This window comes from Nomia melanderi, unplaced genomic scaffold, assembly GCF_051020985.1.
Source record: "Nomia melanderi isolate GNS246 unplaced genomic scaffold, iyNomMela1 scaffold0271, whole genome shotgun sequence".
Classification (NCBI taxonomy): Eukaryota; Metazoa; Arthropoda; class Insecta; order Hymenoptera; family Halictidae; genus Nomia; species Nomia melanderi.
This window is the reverse complement of record NW_027475386.1, coordinates 52,501-58,999: the sequence shown is the minus strand read 5'-3', so window position 1 is coordinate 58,999 and position 6,499 is coordinate 52,501. Positions and strand designations below refer to the sequence as shown.

Sequence of the window (6,499 nt, the reverse complement as noted above, 5' to 3'; positions counted from 1 at the left end):
TGAGAGAAGAAATAGTATATGCCGGTGGTTCGCGTGTGTAGGCTCTATACGAAATTGCGATTCAAGAGAGTAGGAAAAGACGCGATGAACCACGATTTCCGTGCGTCTTACGTCTCTCGACGATGGGACGATCCACGCGAAGAGTTGTTACGTGCTCGCGCGAGGTGCGATAGCGTCGATTCGCTTTTCTGTACGGGGAGAAATAGAACGATGAGCTGACTTATCGGGTCTTCGTTGGAATTACCGTCGCTGGCATTGTAAACTCCAGATGACCTTGTGATTCCTTCGTCGGGCACTGGTAAAGGGTGGCGATGATTCGTTCTATAATAGAAATACCCGTCGTAGCGTTTCGGCCTAGTCACCCGCCACGAAACACTCTCTCGTCGTGGAATCCCCGCGTCGGAGAGTAAAACGCCGAAGGCTTACTTATGAAACTTACGTCTCTCGACGATGGGACGATCCACGCGAAGAGTTGTTACGTGCACGCGTATGGTGCGATTGCGTCGATTCGCTTTTCTGTACGGGGAGCAATAGAACGTTGAGTTGACTTATCGGGTCTTCGTTGGAATTACCGTCGCTGGCATTGTAAACTCCAGATGACCTTGTGATTCCTTCGTCGGGCACTGGTAAAGGGTGGCGATGATGCGTTCTATAATAGAAATACCCGTCGTAGCGTTTCTTCCGAGTCAACCCGCTCACGAAACACTCTCTCGTCGTGGAATCCCCGCGTCGGAGAGTAAAACGCGAATTCATAGTATGGAAACTTACGTCTCTCGACGATGGGACGATCCACGCGAAGAGTTGTTACGTGCACGCGTATGGTGCGATTGCGTCGATTCGCTTTTCTGTACGGGGAGTAATAGAACGTTGAGTTGACTTATCGGGTCTTCGTTGGAATTACCGTCGCTGGCATTGTAAACTCCAGATGACCTTGTGATTCCTTCGTCGGGCACTGGTAAAGGGTGGCGATGATGCGTTCTATAATAGAAATACCCGTCGTAGCGTTTCTTCCGAGTCAACCCGCTCACGAAACTCTCTCTCGTCGTGGAATCCCCGCGTCGGAGAGTAAAACGCGAATTCATACTATGAAAACTTACGTCTCTCGACGATGGGACGATCCACGCGAAGAGTTGTTTACGGGCACGCGTATGGTGCGATTGCGTCGATTCGCTTTTCTGTACGGGGAGAAATAGAACGTTGAGTTGACTTATCGGGTCTTCGTTGGAATTACCGTCGCTGGCATTGTAAACTCCAGATGACCTTGTGATTCCTTCGTCGGGCACTGGTAAAGGGTGGCGATGATGCGTTCTATAATAGAAATACCCGTCGTAGCGTTTCTTCCGAGTCAACCCGCTCACGAAACTCTCTCTCGTCGTGGAATCCCCGCGTCGGAGAGTAAAACGCGAATTAATACTATGAAAACTTACGTCTCTCGACGATGGGACGATCCACGCGAAGAGTTGTTTACGTGCACGCGTATGGTGCGATTGCGTCGATTCGCTTTTCTGTACGGGGAGAAATAGAACGTTGAGTTGACTTATCGGGTCTTCGTTGGAATTACCGTCGCTGGCATTGTAAACTCCAGATGACCTTGTGATTCCTTCGTCGGGCACTGGTAAAGGGTGGCGATGATGCGTTCTATAATAGAAATACCCGTCGTAGCGTTTCTTCCGAGTCAACCCGCTCACGAAACTCTCTCTCTCGTCGTGGAATCCCCGCGTCGGAGAGTAAAACGCCGAAGGCTTACTATGAAACTTACGTCTCTCGACGATGGGACGATCCACGCGAAGAGTTGTTACGTGCACGCGTATGGTGCGATTGCGTCGATTCGCTTTTCTGTACGGGGAGTAATAGAACGTTGAGTTGACTTATCGGGTCTTCGTTGGAATTACCGTCGCTGGCATTGTAAACTCCAGATGACCTTGTGATTCCTTCGTCGGGCACTGGTAAAGGGTGGCGATGATGCGTTCTATAATAGAAATACCCGTCGTAGCGTTTCTTCCGAGTCAACCCGCTCACGAAACTCTCTCTCGTCGTGGAATCCCCGCGTCGGAGATAAAACGCGAATTCATAGTATGGAAACTTACGTCTCTCGACGATGGGACGATCCACGCGAAGAGTTGTTACGTGCACGCGTATGGTGCGATTGCGTCGATTCGCTTTTCTGTACGGGGAGCAATAGAACGTTGAGTTGACTTATCGGGTCTTCGTTGGAATTACCGTCGCTGGCATTGTAAACTCCAGATGACCTTGTGATTCCTTCGTCGGGCACTGGTAAAGGGTGGCGATGATGCGTTCTATAATAGAAATACCCGTCGTAGCGTTTCTTCCGAGTCAACCCGCTCACGAAACTCTCTCTCGTCGTGGAATCCCCGCGTCGGAGAGTAAAACGCGAATTCATAGTATGGAAACTTACGTCTCTCGACGATGGGACGATCCACGCGAAGAGTTGTTACGTGCACGCGTATGGTGCGATTGCGTCGATTCGCTTTTCTGTACGGGGAGCAATAGAACGTTGAGTTGACTTATCGGGTCTTCGTTGGAATTACCGTCGCTGGCATTGTAAACTCCAGATGACCTTGTGATTCCTTCGTCGGGCACTGGTAAAGGGTGGCGATGATGCGTTCTATAATAGAAATACCCGTCGTAGCGTTTCTTCCGAGTCAACCCGCTCACGAAACTCTCTCTCGTCGTGGAATCCCCGCGTCGGAGGGTAAACGCGATATATAATAGTATATGCCAGTGGTTCGCGCGCGTCGTCTCTGAGATACGCGGTCGACAGAGTTCCGAAAACACGTGATGTGCCACGATTTCCGTGCGTCTTACATCTTTCGACGATGGGACGATCCACGCGAAGAGAACGTTCGTGCTTGCGTGAGGTGCAACAGCGTCGATTCGCTTTTCTGTACGGGGAGAAATAGAACGTTGAGGTTGACTTATCGGGTCTTCGTTGGAATTACCGTCGCTGGCATTGTAAACTCCAGATGACCTTGTGATTCCTTCGTCGGGCACTGGTAAAGGGTGGCGATGATTCGTTCTATAATAGTAATACCCGTCGTAGCGTTTCGACCGATGTCACCCGCCACGAAAGTCTCTCTCGACGTGGAAACCCCGCGCCGAAGAGTAAACGCGAAGGCTTACCATACGAAAGAAAACGGTATTATACGCCTGTGGTATGTGCGTCTCGGCTCTGTGATACGCGATCGGCAGAGTTACAAAAAAACGTTGATGGGCCACGATTTCCGTGCGTCTTACATCTTTCGACGATGGGACGATCCACGCGAAGAGTAGTTACGTGCTCGCGCGAGGTGCGATAGCGTCGATTCGCTTTTCTGTACGGGGAGAAATAGAACGATGAGTTGACTTATCGGGTCTTCGTTGGAATTACCGTCGCTGGCATTGTGAACTCCAGATGACCTTGTGATTCCTTCGTCGGGCACTGGTAAAGGGTGGCGATGATTCGTTCTATAATAGAAATACCCGTCGTAGCGATTCGGCCGAGTCACCCGCCACGAAACTCTCTCTCGTCGTGGAATCCCCATGTCGGAGAGTAAAACGCGAAGGCTAACTATATATAAGAAATATATAGTATTATTTATGCCTGTGGTTCTCCGTTTGCCCTACTCTCAGATACGCGACTCGGAGAGTTACGAATAATCGTGATGGACCACGATTTCTGTACGTCTTACATCTTTCGACGATGGGACGATCCACGCGAAGAGATCATTCCTGCTTGCGTGAGGTGCGATAGCGCCGATTCGCTTTTCTGTACGGGGAGAAATAGAACGATGAGTTGACTTATCGGGTCTTCGTTGGAATTACCGTCGCTGGCATTGTAAACTCCAGATGACCTTGTGATTCCTTCGTCGGGCACTGGTAAAGGGTGGCGATGATTCGTTCTATAATAGAAATACCCGTCGTAGCGATTCGGCCGTGTCACCCGCCACGAAAATCTCTCTCGTCGTGGAATCCCCGCGTCGTAGAGTAAACGCGAAGGCTTGCTATAGAAGACTATAGTTTATACGCCTGTGGTTCACCGGTTGCCTGCTCTCCGGGGTACGCGATCGCGCAGGAGTTACGGAAGAACTTGATGGGCCACGATCTCCAAGCGGCTATATCTTTCGACGATGGGACGATTCACGCGAAGAGAACGTTCGTGCATGCGTGAGGTGCGATAGCGTTGATTCGCTTGTCTGTACGGGGAGAAATAGAACGATGAGTTGACTTATCGGGTCTTCGTTGGAATTACCGTCGCTGGCATTGTAAACTCCAGATGACCTTGTGATTCCTTCGTCGGGCACTGGTAAAGGGTGGCGATGATTCGTTCTATAATAGAAATACCCGTCGTAGCGTTTCGACCGATGTCACCCGCCACGAAATTCTCTCTCGTCGTGGAATCCCCGCGTCGGAGAGTAACCGCCGAAGGCTTGCTATAGAAGACTATAGTTTATACGCCTGTGGTTCACCGGTTGCCGGCTCTCCGGGGCACGCGATCGCGCGAAGGTTACGGAGGGACGTGAAGCGCCCGAGCAATGAAACGTCCGCAGGAGGAAACGAGCAACCGCCGAACATTGTTTCGCGACGTTTCCATAATGTATTGTCGTTTCGCTCGCATCCCGCTTCTTTCCCCTAGTTTCCTCGACGCGTAGTTTCGCAGCCTTAGTGGACGAATCATTCTCGATTCGAGGAAAGATATGCAGTGGGGCGTGCAATGAGCCCGCCAGAGACCACGATCTCCAATGCGTCTTTACATCTTTCGACGATGGGATGATCCACGCGAAGAGAACGTTCGTGCTTGCGCGAGGTGCGTTAGCGTCGATTCGCTTTTCTGTACGGGGAGAAATAGAACGATGAGTTGACTTATCGGGTCTTCGTTGGAATTACCGTCGCTGGCATTGTAAACTCCAGATGACCTTGTGATTCCTTCGTCGGGCACTGGTAAAGGGTGGCGATGATTCGTTCTATAATAGAAATACCCGTCGTAGCGATTCGGCCGAGTCACCCGCCACGAAACTGTCTCTCTTTCGTCGTGGAAACCCCGCGTCGGAGAGTAAAACGCGCGAAGGCTGTGACTGTAACATATATATATACAGTATACAATGCCTGTGGTTTTTGCGCGTGTCGGCTCTTCGGTATACGCGATCGGCCAGAGTTACGGAGGGACGGTGAAGCGCACGAGAAATTGAAACGGCCGCACGATTGGAACCGAGCAACCGTCGAACATTGTTTCGCGACGTTTCCATAATGCGTTTTCGTTTCGCTCGCATACCGCTTCTTTTCCCCTAGTCTCTGAGACGCGTTTTCGAGCCGTTCTTCTACTATCGATTCTCGTAGAGAGAAGGGACCGGGTAGTCTGGAAGTGGAACCCGCATCTTGCGTGTACCGTACACGGAATTGAGAGGACCGGCCGTGAAGCTCGTTTTAAAGCCGTGCGTCTGACACCCAACTCTTGCGCGCCAATTTCGCGGCAAGAGATAATATGGGACGAATGACCGGCAAAGAGCCAGCTGTGAAGTCTGTTTTTTTAATCGAATCCGTGGACGTGTGTATGCCGTAGCGTCGCTCGTCGTGTTCGTTCATGGTCGTTCCGAGAGAAAGAACGAAAGCGGTAACGAAGGGACCGGCCGTGAAGCTCGTTTTAAAGCCGCGCGTCTGACACCCAACTCTTGCGCGCCAATTTCGCGGCAAGAGATAACATGGGACGAATGACCGGCAAAGAGCCAGCTGTGAAGTCTTTTTTCATTATTTGCTTTCAATCGATCGATCGGTACGATTCGTGCAACGTTTCGCGCGATGCGACGCGAAAACATGCGCGCAACAATAGATGCGTCTGATCGGAAGAACGCGAGGGTCGACTGCACGCGATGGATTCAGTATCGGGTAGGATACAAAATATATCCCCGTCGTTTCCACGCGTGCGAGTCTTCTGCGTCTTTCGCGGGTTTTTGAATGCACTATACGCCCGGAACGTCGAGAAATATATACATATTACTTGAACGTTTTTCGTCTCGAAAGGCTTCGGTGTCGTCTCCAAGGCGACGCCTGAATCTCCTTCGCGCGCTGGTCGGAGATTCAGGTATCAACTTTTATCTTCTCTTTGAAAGAAGAGAGATATTAGGTCGAACAAATGAGAATAAAATTATATATGTGAAATATAAAATTTATACGATTACCCTGAACGGTGGATCACTTGGCTCGTGGGTCGATGAAGAACGCAGCTAATTGCGCGTCAACGTGTGAACTGCAGGACACATGAACATCGACATTTCGAACGCACATTGCGGTCCACGGATACAATTCCTGGACCACGCCTGGCTGAGGGTCGTTTACGTACCATACACTGCTTGCGTAGCTCTGTCAAATCCCCGCCGTCGTTCACCTCTTCGGATCGAACGTTTTTTTACCGAAGGGCGCAAAGAACGTTTCTGAGTCGGGTTAAGAGAAGGATGCTACGTACGAGCGAACGATGGGTGTCTCGTCGGCGTTTGTCGCGGACACG

General features: G+C 50.7%; 1 non-coding gene across 1 annotated transcript; it reads left to right on the top strand.

The window, feature by feature from the left end:
- The first annotated feature begins 6,170 nt into the window (after nt 1–6,170).
- On the top strand, nt 6,171–6,325 carry LOC143175951 (5.8S ribosomal RNA). The gene has a single exon (XR_013000582.1). It is a non-coding gene; the product is annotated as a 5.8S ribosomal RNA (ribosomal RNA).
- The last annotated feature ends 174 nt before the right edge of the window (nt 6,326–6,499 follow it).